Source organism: Tympanuchus pallidicinctus, unplaced genomic scaffold (assembly GCF_026119805.1).
Source record: "Tympanuchus pallidicinctus isolate F22 unplaced genomic scaffold, pur_lepc_1.0 scaffold9, whole genome shotgun sequence".
NCBI lineage: Eukaryota > Metazoa > Chordata > Aves > Galliformes > Phasianidae > Tympanuchus > Tympanuchus pallidicinctus.
The window spans coordinates 11,646,778-11,661,441 of NW_026294813.1; the positions used below are offsets into that span (position 1 = coordinate 11,646,778).

The 14,664-nt window shown below is 38.9% G+C and overlaps 1 protein-coding gene across 2 annotated transcripts in view; it reads left to right on the top strand.

Annotated features, from left to right (window-relative positions):
- Positions 1 to 5,255: 5,255 nt before the first annotated feature.
- LIFR (LIF receptor subunit alpha) overlaps positions 5,256 to 14,664 on the top strand; it is a 92,756-nt gene continuing 83,347 nt past the window's right edge. Inside the window, exons 1-2 of one of the 2 annotated variants that reach the window (XM_052670331.1) lie at positions 5,256 to 5,364; positions 6,314 to 6,546. The gene's annotated coding sequence lies outside the window, so the exon portion shown is untranslated. Of the gene's footprint in view, positions 5,365 to 6,280; positions 6,547 to 14,664 lie in introns of those variants that run through there. The other variant, XM_052670332.1, reaches the window with a different exon arrangement.

Genomic DNA, 14,664 nt, shown 5'->3' on the forward strand with positions numbered 1-14,664 from the left:
AAGTAACAAAAAAAGAGAAAACAAAATTAAATGGATATGTGACATTAGGCAAATTTTGATGTATTTACAAATAGTTTTTCACTACATGCTATGTGGATAATTTCTTTAGTGAAAAAAGCTGAAACATTTTCTTATGAGTTTATCTTAAGATTTATTTCTTGAATATGAATGCTCTGTACTCTTTAAATTTAATCATTTCAGTATTTCAGCCATTCTGCGCTCTTGTAAATTACAGTGTCTTGTTCCTGCTCAGCTATCTATCCAATGTTAATATTACTGAGTCTTTCAAATAATGTGATATCTAAATCAACCTCATGAAATCTGAAAAGGAAATCAATCTTTTTTTGTTTGTTTGTTTGTTTGTTTGTTTGTTTATGCTAGCTTCTGTTATCACAAGAATTATAGAATTATGCAAAAATTTTCCTGGCAATGAAGGCACCTTACCTTTGAAAATCTGACCTTTATTATCTTTGCAATTTCTCATGTGTAGAAACTCTATGATATCTAACCGGTCTTTGCATTTTTTTTTCTTTAATTAATAGAATTTAAGTCTAGATAGGAGCACTGTAATTATTTAATCTGATGTTTTGCACAGGAGTGAGAGTGACTGATACACAGAGCTTTGCAAGACCAGGAGAAATTTATTTTGCTTCATACAATGAAAGAAGATTGACAAGCTCTGCTCCTTGCACTTGAATTATACCCTACTTTTCAGAAAGCTAATCAATTTACAGACTTCAGGGGTGAAATTTATCTACAGTGATTACAGCTCTGGTCTTTGGTGATTTTGTAGATTCTGTCTCTAGTCAACACAGAGAAACAGCCATGTCAGTAGGCTGCCACACTAAGAATAATGGGCTCTGTACCCTCCAAGAGCTGTATGTCTGTTCCTACTGAGTATGGAGGGAACCTAAACAACAGATTTTCACACAGAAATCCCATCTCAAGTGCTAATGAACATGCTATCAAGTCTCCAGTGACAGTACACTGGTTAAATACACTCTTTTTTTTTTCCTAAGTATGCCTTCCCACCATCTACACTTGCGTGGAACTTTGATAGATCAAACTGTCTTCCAGGTGAATGAGAAATCTTCTCCTTATGGCACATGCTAAAAGATAGCAATCCAGTGGAGTTTCCAATCTCTTTCACAAATATAGTAAATCAATTTCTTTTTAGTCTCCATAAATGAGGGCAGATTTTCCAGGCCATGAATTAACTATACTGTTGCTATAACATAAAGAATCAGAGTAATGCTACAAAAAATAAAATAAAATAAAATAAAATAAAATAAAATAAAATAAAATAAAATAAAATAAAATAAAATAAAAAAGCTTTGGAGAGAATGTTCAGTCCTCCTCTTTTTCCAAGGGCAGGACAAAACATTCGCTCAAGACAGAACATTAGCTAATCCTGACAAATATTTGCCTAAACTGTTCTTGAAAGCTTCTAAAAGTGGACTTTCCACAGTTTCTGTTGCTTAACCACTGTACTGCATCACTGTTTTTCTTATAAGGAAGTTTTTCTTAAGGTTCAAGCTTCTTTGGTGTGGATGCAGTTTGAAGCCCATTATCACTGCCTTTTTAGTTTTCAAGTCTCTGGATATAGAACAGGAGAAGTTTTATGAACAGCAGCATGTACAGGAAGGGCTTCACAAAGAAGAATGAGTATTTTGTCTCTGTCCTTTTTTCTCTTTTAAGTTCTGTGTGGAACATTTGTGTTACCTGACGATCTCTCTGACTATGCCCCGCTGAAATATTTCCTTAACTTTGGGATGCTGAGCATAGGTCACGCATGAGTAACAGTCCTTAATATGAAAGGGCACATTCAAAATGTGATCTGTAGACAAACTGAGTACAGAAATAAAATGGCTGTGGGAAAAACATTCTGTTCCTGGGTAACTGTCTGCCTTCTCCAGATTAGAAAAGACCATCAAACCATAGCAGCTGACAGGCTATTGTTCTTTCCAGATACATGATCTGAGCAGACAGGAAGGTGAGGAGATGAGTAGCTAAATTTGAACTTGCATGCAAATCTCTGACAGAACAAACAAGCTCTGCAGATCATTTCCTAGCAAGGAATCAGGGATATCATTCCACTTCAGGAACTTATGGCCAACAGAAAGTTGCTGAGCTAATGATGTTCCCATCTGAGTGTCATGCAAAATGCCATGAACTTCAGAAGTACAAATCGTCCAGTGAAAATTGAGGTCACACTCAGCAGGGAAAATAGAGGAGCAGACACACTATTTGGCTTATATTTCTGCAACTGTGTGTGGTGTGAATGGAAATCAATGCCATTTCACAATGATTTCTGCACGTATACCTTCCTATTGTGCCCTATCTGAACAGAGCAGCCCTGCAAAGATAAACAGGAGATACATGCAGTATCTCCTTAAGTCCACATTTTATCTAATGAAAAAAAATACATATTTACAAATTGGTAAGTACTCTATTTCCTTTCAGATTTAGCCTTCAGACTACTCGTGTACTAACCTGGCACAGAGCCTTCTAGACCAATGCTAGATACCCATTATATGTGTCGTAGAAATGCAGGAGTTAAACAGAAACAGGTGCCCAGAACCATTTTGAACCATACTTGCATGTCAACAATGGAATATTTGCAGTAATTCATAAGTAGAGCTTTGCATTCTTGATTCTTAGTTTAAATCTGAACAGGAGCTTGAAATGAGAGCACTGCCTGAAACTGTTATGTCAAGTGTCACGTTGCTTTACTATTTGGAGAGTTGAACAAACTAGAAATGCTAGAAGGAACACAGACCAAAAGTTAAAAAGGTGTGTGCTGCACACAAAATCTGATCTAAATTTTTTGAAATTCAGAGAAAGATAAAATAGTTTTTCATTGTTTTTTGTTGTTGTAGTTGTTGTTTTCTTTTGACACATTTTCTTCTGTTCATCTATGATGCAGCAATACTTCTGGAACTCCTTTCAAGAAGAGACCCATTGTAAGGTCATAGCTGAATACTTTGATATCCACCTTCTTCAGAGAATGCAGCTAAGCCAGATAGATAGATGTGATCTATTATAACATCTCTATTTCTGACACAGCTTTTGACTCGAGCCTGCATCAAAATATTTGCTGATTGAAGAGCCTCCTTGTGTGATTTATGGCCAACCAAGCATGAACAGTAATACATCAGATCAACTCAGTGCACTGAGAACAATGGTATGGTCTAAGCACAGTGTTACAAGAACATGGAGAAATAAATGTTTTGTTTGGCTACTGAGAATGAATTGTCTTCCAGTGTCAGTATGAGTGTGAATGGAGACTGATAAGAAAGCAGAGAGAGAGGTAAAATACAGCTGCAGAATAAAAAAACAGGTAAGTAAAATTTGCATTATATCTTTACTGCATTAAAATATGTCATAATTTCACTAAGTACTTGCAATACACAGATTTCAAATATTATAAATATTATACATACTATAAATAAAATACGTAATCATTCCAGCAGATGACAGATTTCAGATGAACTGACTCTTTATATCTCATCACTGAGCCCTCTCCAAATCTGATTCTTCTCCTGACCTGTGAATTTACTTTCTGGCTTTACCTTCTGTATTACCATGAACTTACCCAATCATCTTGATGCCTTGCTGAGCTTGGATACCCTCTCCAGGTCTTCTCTGCTCACCTCCTTCAGCACTGTGGGGTCTGGGCACTGGATGATGTTCTTTGCCACCTATTTTTGTGCTCAGCCCTACTCTTACCATAATTCATGCATCTGCCAGTCTCCACTGCTCCCTAAAAAATCTTGCCAATCATAGAACCATAGAATCACAAGGTTGGAAAAGACCTACCAGATCATCTAGTCCAACAGTCTCCTCATCACCATTGCCAAACCACATCTGATGCTATTGCTTCTTCAGATGAGTTCTTTTCAGCTTGCAGCAAAGCTCAAAATATTTGTATTACTTTTCAGAGGCTCTCTATCAGGACTTGGTACTAATTTATTTTCTGCAGAAATTATCATGCATACTTTATTTACTGTGATATACTTTAATGTTTGGTAATACACGTAGCATTTTTGGTGCTCTGTGATGAGTTTCCCTGGAGAATGGGTCAAAATTACCAGAATCAGACCTAAAATAAGGCCTGAATTTAATTCTACTGAATCCTTCTGTTTGTTATTTAGGATTATGCTAACCACAGGTTGACAGATGAACTGGAAGGAGCTGCAGGCATCTGAGCTCAAAGGATACACATGCATACATACACAGTACAGTGCAGAGGGTGTGGAGAAAACTTCTACCTTATTAGCTCCTTTGCTAAAGCAAATACATCCTAACTCTTGGACTAAGCTCTCTGCCAGGAGATAAAATAGCAAATCTATCCCCAGGTGGTTTCACATAGATTAATGTATCAGCTCCATAGAGCCAGCTGAGGTCTCTAACAGTACATTGTGTTGTTGATTGATGTCCTGTATTACCAGGATGAGTACTTTAAAGTGAAGATCTCTCTTTACAGCTACATTAATGCAAGGGTTTACCAAAGATAGTAAGCAGGACTTGCTTGCTGAGATGTGTGTTCTTGGCTAACAGATCTGCTGTAGAGATTTTTATGTGGATGAGAGCTTCCAGCTATGAGGAATAGCTGCTATAGGTACTCACAGAAGTGATAATTTCATTCAGTTTCTCCCTAAGAACGTAACCTGAGGCACAAGTTCAGCTGTGCTTAGATTAAAAGTTAGATCTGTTAATGGAAAAAGATCCCCAAAACATCTTGGAAGAAAGGGAAGTCAAATAGTTAAACCAGAGGCCAAACCAAACCAAAATGAGGCTTAGCAGTATCTACCAGAATGAAAGAAAGAATAAAGATCCTCTCAAGTTTTTTATTTATTTATTCATTTTTTAAAATCCAAAACAAACTCCAGGATTGCAAGCAGTTTTTAATATTTCCTTTTTTAAAGGAACAAAAAAAGCTAACTGCAATACAGTTTGTGTCATTCCACCGCAGCCTATGATTCAAGTTTCACCAAGCTACAGTAATAATCCTACTGAAGAACTCAAATAAATGCTTAAGTGGTCAAACTTTAGTATATAGATATCTGTATACAATATTAGGTATTGTTCATAAAGTAACTGGGGCATGAATTTCTAAATATATTTGGATGTAAATTTTCCATGAATGAAAAAACTTATCTTTAATTTTGTTTCTTTCAGATAAATAACAATGTGCCTGTACATGCAGCCATATAGTCCTCCTCTTAAAGCCAGATTCCTACTTCTGCTGTCATTCCTGTATCTGCGTTACCAAAATTATGCTTGCATGGCTGCTTGCACTAAGCTTGACTGTACAAGCTGCTCAAATTAGAAGATGGAGATGAAACTGAAGACAGCCCACTGGTAAGTGGTTAAGCAAACTTCTGTCTGTATTTGAAATTATGATACACAAACATGACAGCACAGCTATTACTTCTGAACAAGGGAGCAGAAACTTGCCTGTGCCTTGAATATTGTCTGATTGTACAGGAAACATCCAGGTTTGAATCTGAAAGCAGTTGCTTCAGGAAATACAAATTCATCACAAAATAAATAAGGAAATGTAAGTACACACAGTCCCACACACGCAAGAAAAGCAATAAACATGGAGCACAGTTTATTTACTTGGTTGTTAATAAAGTTATTGTGACCATGAGGGACAACCGTATCTCAAATGGGTGAATCAGTCTTTCAGTTAGAAGTATGGCCTAAAACTGTGTAACTCAAGAAATGAACCAGACTTACAGAGTGCTTGTGCCCTGCTCAAATTTTGCATAACCATGAAGTCTTCGTTGAGTTCTTAATCACATGGACTTTACTGGAGACTTCTAAACTTAAATATCTGAATCACGTAACTACCCAACGGGCCAATAGCCATTTCAGGGACTGCAGCAAACTTGAGGTCATGTTCTTAATGAAAGTAATTTAATACCTAGGTACAAAGCACAAAAAATATACATTATATATATGATACATATATTCCTGCAGAATTAAGCGATGTTATTACTGCTTTTCCCTGTCTACTAGACAGTAGCAATGATGTTCGTATCTGCCATATCTGGTTTATCTATTTATTTATTTAGCTAAGGAAACCCCTTCCATGTATGAACAACTGCATTTTTGAAAGCTAACTATTACACAGTGAGCTATTAACTTTAAACACCCTTCATTCCTGAAAGCTATGTAGTAGAAACACCTTAGGTTAGGGCAACTGCGCTTACGTAAGAGAGTTTTTCTGCCAAGTAATTGCCTTAGAAGGCCTTTATGATACAGGTAAGTGTTTGTACAGAGATTTCCACTTCTCGTACAACAGATTGCTACTGGAGAAATCAATGCCTTGCATATGGCAAAAGCAGGAGAAAAGCAGTCTTGAGCTCGATAAAACAGAAGCAAAACCTCTCCGAAGAGTTCAGAGAAAAAAAAACCCAGATGCTGAACTGTAATTCTATCTCCTGTGGAGTCCTGCCTATTGCTGCTGCTTCCAGCAAAAGCAGTGATATGCTGACACCTTGCAGAAGCTCCAGAACACCTGGCTGTCTCTCAAGGGTAAGTCTAAACTTGTCTGTGAGCTCATTAGAAAAGCACTGGTATGTTTTTCCATCTGATTTTTCTTTTTCAATTTGCCTGAAGATTCTCAGTGGAGTTTCTCCTTCTCAGATTTTCCAATGAAGAAATATTGATAAGCTTGGCTTGAAACTGAAAGTGCCAAGTTAAGCAACTGTCCTGATGGTCCTGGTCTCTCCTGGGTGTTTGAGGTTTCTATGACCTTGCAAAAACAATAGAGAAGTTGACATAAGCACTGTATTTTTCTCTTTTCCCTGGTTTGCTGGTCTGGGGACAGCATGTACTAGCTAACAAGTTCTGCCCCATCCTGTTGTTATTCTAAATTGGTACTCTGGTCAGACAATTAGATCAGGCAATTAGAGGGCTGTGTTATTAGGCTCCCCTTTAGCATGTATTTAAATGTGTAGCCTGAAGACTAATGGGAATGTCTAGCTAGATCCATACAATACATTTTGGAACTACTAAATCAATTTCATTTTTTTTTTCCCCTAGCCAGGAAAAAATTAAGGGTGTCTAAGAGGAAGGAAAGAGTTTTTGTAGTCTGTAGTCAAGTGATTTTCTATGAATGAACTTAGGGAAATCTGAGAATTCTTGCAAAGGAAAACTTCCTTGGCCCTCAAAAAAAGAAGCATGAACAAAAACCTTTCAGAAGGTTTTTGCCTTGGTTTCCACTCCCACTGGAGTCAGTTTGAATACCTGGATTTGATATCAAAGGGAGAAAAACACACCAGTGTTTCTATAGAAATGCCATTTTTCATATACTCAGCATGGAGGCTCCAAAGTTTTGACCCTTCTCTAGAAAATGTTATGGAGTTATCTCCAAGGAAAGGGAAAATTGGCTGCTATGTGGATGTGGAAACATTCATTAATCACGGGATCAGTAGTCTAAACATTTCCTGTTTATATCCAGAATAACACTTCTTTAAATGATATTGCCAGCTCCAATTTGGCATCAATGTCTTATTTTAATAAAAACAAGCTGTTATCAACTTTAGCAGTATTAGAAATGTTTCTGGAAGATTGTGAATGGCCTTTGGTTCAGATCTTACTTCAGAAAACAGTCGTTCATCAGGAGCTGGAATCCAGTCATCTGAAATAGAAAAGTTGAAGGGAATCTGCTTGAAACAATAAGTTTGGAGATGTTCTGTATTATCCACTTAATGAGAAAAAAAAAGAGAAGAATTATTATAGAGATTTCTAATTCATTGGCTTGGCTTACAGTAAGCATGCCTCTGATAGATGTGTTGCTAAAGAGAAATTGCACTTGTACAGCTCATACGTCCAGAGACATCCATTCTGATTCTTGCTGTTTGTGACTCACATTCTTTCAAAATTACCAAGATCAACAATTCTCTCTCATTCTTTATTTATTTTCCTGTCAAACTGAATGCTGCCTCTTCCTTTTTTGTGATCAGAAGTCCAACGGCACAGATTTTGCGTATTTGAATAACTGCAAGAACATATAGGCAGGTAGTGCAAATAGAAAAAGACAACTGTAGGAAGGAAGAAGGTAGCTTAACGACAAACCTAACTGTTCAGTATTTCGCTTACACCACTAATCTTCAGCACAACAAGGCAGGCTTATGAAACTACATGTGTATTACCAAATTGCTATACTATGTGGAAAAAAGCTCGATTTAACTGGCATAGAATATCTGTGCCTATTCTGTTGAGGTCTTTCACCCTCCAAAACATGCTGGCTATATCCAAACATCCACATGGGACAAGTTTCAGGGAGCATGTTTAGGAAATGCTTGGCTTCCAGGTGATAATCAGGAAAGTTCATTCTGAAATATTTTATCTGCTCTTCCTCCATGAAGGATCTATACAGGAGGGTGCTGAGGGCAGAGGCAAGCTCCATGTATCCTAACAAAAACGTGGCTTATAAAGGAAAAAGAGAAGTGAAACTATTTGCTCCGACTCGACTTTTTTCTGTCTGCTTGTGTGTCAGACCCACCAAATTAATGCAAAAAAACTACCATTCACAAAAGTCTAACTTCTGTATCTCTTATCCACTGGAAAATGGGTGGGTGACCCAATCACCCAGGAAAGGGATCTTAGTATAGTACTTACCAGAATCTAGGTCTATTTCTTTCTTATTTGTTTTATTGCTTCAGAACATGAAAGTAACAGGCTTTAGTGGCATTTAAACTGCTGATAACTGTTTTGCCATATCGTCTGAGCAACTCTGATTCTCAGGGTTGGTTTTGCAAGGTAGAATGTATTTAGCAGCCTTGGCATAAAAAGGTTCTTAGTGCTTCAGAGTTTTGGCATTTTTATATCAAGACAGAAAAAAAAGTCAAGAAGGCTGTAGTTTAAACAAAGCAAATTCAGTTAGGTTCAGAGAAACTGCCATTATAAAAAAGTGCTACACTATAACTTAACCTACAATTGTCTGCTAAGTGTTTATATGTTCAGGTCACAGGCCAGCAGAGGAATTGTAAAACTTTGGTTTTTCTGTTCAAGCTCTCCTGATGTTTATTACCCACAACAAAGCAGTCAGCCTTCTTCTATACAACACTGCCTTGTTCTGTGGCAGGGCAAGGAATGCAGGAATGTGGATCCCAGCCAAGCTGCTGGGAAGAGAATTCCCTGAACCTGGAGGATCCCAGCCCTCTCCACTCCACATCTTTGTCCATCCATCTGCAGTGTCCACTCCTCCATGCTGCCACTGTTCTGGCTCAGCCTGGGTGGCCGCTCTGGGTTTGTGCACTGTGGGGCAGCCAGGATGTGGCTGCCGGGAGGGCAAATGCAGGGAAGGCCACAGCTTGGCTATATGTACATAATATCAAAAAAGTCAATGTTCACAGGCTGAGAATACCGCAGTGTCTGAACTAAGGGAAGCTCTTTGTTTGTTTTTTCTTGCAGCAGTGCCTGTGTTACTTGAACCTAACAGAAGGCTCTTTATTTTGTGCTCTGTGAGCCTGACCCATCACAAATCAATCACAGAAAGCTTATAGGAGATCTCTCCATCTCCTCCCAGGAAGGGCAGCTGAGAGTAATTTGTGAAGAACAAACTCCATAGCTCCCAAAGAGACTTGTGTTTGGTGAGCTGCAAGTTCTTCTTTCCGCTTCAAATTCACTGAGAGAGATGATCTTTGAGTGTGATAGTGGTGGCAGGAGTAAAGGCATTCTATCCTTCACCAGCATTGTGCCTCTGATATGCTCTGTAACTTTGGAAAACATCTCTCAGGGGTAAAATGTGCTGAGCACTCTTACAGCTGCAGTACAGCAGGGCTCTGGGCTCTTGCTTTAGTTTTACTTCAGGGTTTTCCACAGTATGAAAATACTAATTTCTGGGAGGTTTAGGGTTAAAGAACAGTGGTTTATTCCTCTGCAGTGACAGGAACTACTGTGAATTCAAACTGTGACACTGGGTCCAGATGTTAAAGTTGACTGAGGCCCACCACCTCCCATTCCAGAGTCAGTGACAGTTTACAAAGGAATGAAGCTAATCAGGAAGGATTTAAATGACAGCTTTTCCCAAAGTCTGTTTGTATTCTCTGCTTTAATCATACTTTCACTGTGCCAGAAAATAATAACATTGTAATAATGTTGTGCCAGATAAGCCACTTAAAAACAGGAAGAAATAGAAATCACAAACACTGAACTGGCAAAGAAGAAGACCACTAGAGATTGCCCAAATGGTGCCAGAGTGTCTGCAAACAGTGCATGGAGACGATAGGAGACAATACACGGGAACAGAAACCCATACTGGATGGGAAAGTGTTTGTTCAGGGGATAGATGATCATGGTCTCTGAGGTTTGTATTTGATCTGCTTCATGTATGGACATGTTTTCAACAAGTATTTAAGCACCTAAAGATCTAAGTTTGTATATGTGAGATTTCAGACAGGAGCCAGGTATCTAGGTGCTTTTGAGGCCTTCATAGTTACTGCTCTGCTGCTTTAACACTGATGGAGTCTGGTTTTTCGAGCCTGATTTTCTCGAAAGTGCTTGGCTTTCAAACAAAAAAACCTGAGATCTGCAAGCACTGAATGGTCTCCATATCTATTCACGCTGTGAAGTACGGAGATTCTGTCCTCAGTGCTTCCACACCCCTTTACTTAAATTTCTTTGCTCCATCATAGCCTTTGATCTCCATGAAATTGCTCCAACAAGTAACAGTTTGTTACCAGCTTTTTAACTTTTCTTTCCATCCTGCAAGGGTGTTGTGATGCATAATTTGAGTTTGTAAAGTGCTCTGGCTGGAAAGCACTCTGATGAGCAATGTGTTGAGTGCTACAGGGGGTTGGTTTTATTCCAATAAGAAAAAAGCAACAGGAAGGGATTTTATTTAATTCTCGGTTTTTCTAAATGCATGTAGGATGCAGCTAAAAAAGCCCAGAGATCTCCAGATGTAAGACAACCTGGGAATATGCGTGGTTGCTCTTTATGAAACTGTGTTGAAACTTTTCTCATACCATTAACTATTGCATGTCCAACACTGCTGGATAATGCAGATTCAAGAGGTGCCTCTAGTTATAAAGGGTGGTGAAGGCCCCACAGCTTCACCCTTTCAGAGGTTTGTGGGTGTGATGAGTGTGACGTGACGGTCACAAGGGATGGGAGAGGATGCTCAGTTCATTGTGGTCATTCTGTAGTGGAGGAGATGTAAATGTTTATGCAAGGACAGCATCGTCCACAGCAGACAGCCTCTGACTTCTCACATAGTTGTTAGCTAACTTCTTTAACTTTAGAATTTTATCTTAGTTAAAGGGAGAACATTGGAAATTTGGAGTTTGTACATTCTTGCATCATTTTACTGGGCTTAGGAGGAGAGGTATTTAAGCTGCCTATGCAGCATGAAGATCCAAGGACTGGATGTTTGCTATGCTGACTCAAACGTTTTGTGCCACTCTGGTTTAGTGCTTAACCAGTCCCAGCTATTACGTGCAAAGAGGAAGCAGCTGCCAGCTTTTGAATCTTTCTAGCTGACAGAATGAAGGAGGACTTGTGCAATACTCACCGCCTTTTTCTCAACTGTAGAGACCTTACAGATTTAGGATTACATATCACGGTCACTTCATAAAGGAAAATATTTGGTGGAATGATCAGAAGGGAATGGGCTTACACATGGGGCCGTACAGACACATATGTCAACTTGGAATTTTATTAAATAAATTTTGAATGTGTATACGTATATAGGTAACACATACATGTGCACATATATAGAAGTAAAAATATGACAACGTATCCGCAAGAAAAAGCAAGGAAAAATTGATAGCTATCCACAGTACATATGCCCATGGATGAGCTGGTCTCTTCACATTTCCTTGCAGACAGCGGCAACAAACTGGCACTGAGCAGAGCACAGTTCACTGTTGTCTGAAACAGATCACATTTTTAAAACCTTTTTCTCTCCATTACCTGGAGGGGAGCAAAAGGTAGTATCTTGGGATACAGAGTGTCATGTTACAGAGATGAAATGAATTCTGCCTTTCCTGTCTGAGCTCTCCAGTGAATTCTGCATATTCTTTACTACATTACATGTTGCTTACAAGGCTCTTTGTGTGCATGGAGTCTTTGCATACTGAAAATCAATCAGTAAAAATGATATGAATCCAACTGAGGATTATAGCAGATTTTTCAATGAGACAACCCTGGTATGTATTACAATGTGTAGCACTTTCTCAAATGCAGTCTTTCCTCTAAGAAATCTTCAGTTTTTGCAGTCTTCTGCTTAGAATTTATTCTATTTATATGGATTAGAAACTGACTCCTCAGACATTTGTGTTAGCACAACTAAGAGAGCTCTTCCCCGTACCATGGGTCAGCAGACAGAAATCTCTTAAGTTAATTTTATCTGCTAAAATTTGTGTCAAAAGACGAAATGTGAAGGACTAGCCCAGCACATGGTTGTGGCAAGTTTACTTCATCAACAAAATAAGCAGAGTAGAATTCCAGGTATATACAGAGCAGACAGGTCATTCCTCAGGAGAAGTAAAATTAACTGTACAATGTTCATCCTTCAGTAGCACTGGCTCTGATAATAATTATTATATAACTTAAAGAATATCTCAGATGCTTAGGAGAGTTCAAGTTTAAATTATGCTGAGAAAACATCAGATGACAACATACTGGTAGTAAATCTTTTCTTATTTGCAGTAGAGATAGAGATATAGCTGAAACACAGGCATTACCCGCACTCACTCTGTCTAACAGCAGCTGCTGAGAAGCACAAGTCAGAAGTCTAGTTGTCATAACTCTCTGGAGAGTTAGTGGAGAGAGAAAAAGATGTACCCTCAAAGATCAATTCAGATTCAGATTTAAATTGTCTCCGTAGATGCATCTGTCCACTCGCTGTAGCAGGATCCCTGATAACTGAGAGTGACTAAGAACCTAATGTAGGTGCTGTGCTTGAATAGATGAATGTAGAGGTTATTTCTGTTGGCCCCTTGATAGACACTGTAAGGGATTCAAAAGGTCCACAACAGGACTAGATCTGTACTTGGTATCCAGGAGAAGAGCCTGCTTTTGCTTAGTTACTCTAGCACATTTACTGGTCAGCTAATCTCAGGACCCCTTCCTGAGAATGCTGACAGAAGGTAAATGGCATAGATTTCCAGACTGTATTATCTAAAGGGAACAGTGCCTGCTAACAGTTCATTAACTCCACTTACATTAGGTACTTACACAGCGGATGTTTACTTGCTGTCTTGGCTGTAGATATAATGGTAATTCGTTGCTAGGAGGCAGGAATGGATTAACTCTAAACAGAACGGCAAAGGAAGAATTTGCTTTTGAAAGCAAAAATGTCTGTTTTCTTAAAAATTGGAGAGTGGAGTGCAAGTACTCTATCCTCAGAAAAAAGCCCATTGGACCCAGGTAACCAGCCCAAACTTGCAGCAAGGTCTAGGGAACTGCTGAGTCCTGATTTACTGCCTCCAGTTTTGATGCTGCACTGCAGAGAAGGAAAGACAATGCTTCTATGTTTAAAGTTGCAGAAAACAAACAGAGATTCTGTCACATTTACAAAGCTGACTCCTGAAAATTATGTATCATGTTAGTAACATCTAATGCATTTGACCTAATATCATATATTTCTCATTTGATAAATCTGATAACCAGTGCCAGTCAAAAAAGTATGATATCCCATTTGGAAACAAACCGTCTGTTTTCTCTGTTCATTCTGGAAATTGTGTGAGGAAGTCCTAGAATAAGGAAGTTGATGAAGTTTATGCAAAATAATCATTTTAAAGAAAGAATATTCCCAGAAGTAATCTTGTGAGACTTTTTAAATTTAGTTTGGTTGGTTTGAATCATAGAATCATGTATTCTTTTGAGTTGGAAGGGACTCTTAAAGGTCATCTAGTCCCCTGAAATGAACAGGGGCCCTACCAACCTTACTGCAAAAAACTTCTTTTTTATACCCAAACTAAATCTCCTCACTTTCAGTTTGAAAATATTTCCCATTGTCCTATTATCACAGGTTCTGCAGAAAAGTCTTCTTTCTTATAGCACCCCTCTAGATACAGAAAAGCTGCCACCAGATCATGCCAGAGCCTCCTCCACACTGAACAGCCTCAGCTTTCTCAGCCTGACCTCATAGGGGAAGCATTCCATGCCTTGGCTTTCTGGGCACATTTCTGGCTCATGTGGCTTCCCATCCACCACTACCACCAAGTTCTTTTCATCAGGGTAAATACTGGTAGAAGGGGCTGTGCCATGACCCAAGTGCAAGATTTATTGAATATGAGGTTCACCTGGGCCTTCTGTTCAGCCTGTTTCTCTAGATGGCATTCCATTCCTCAAGCATGTTGACCACACCACACAGCTGAGCATCATCTGCAAGCTTGCTGAGGGTACACTCAATCCCACTGTCAATGCCACTAATGACGATGTTAAAGAGCACTGGTCCCAGCACTGACCCCTATGGGAAGCCAACTTGTCTTTGATGTTCATCCAGACATTGAGCCATTGACCACCACTCCCTGTGTATGATCTCATAACCAGTTGCTCATCCATTGAACAGTCCACCCACCAAATTTGTATCTTTCCAGATTGGAGAGAAGGATGTTATAGGGGATTATGTCAAAGACCATACTGAAGTCCAGGTAGATGATATCAGTGTCTCTTCCCTTGTCCACTGACACAGTC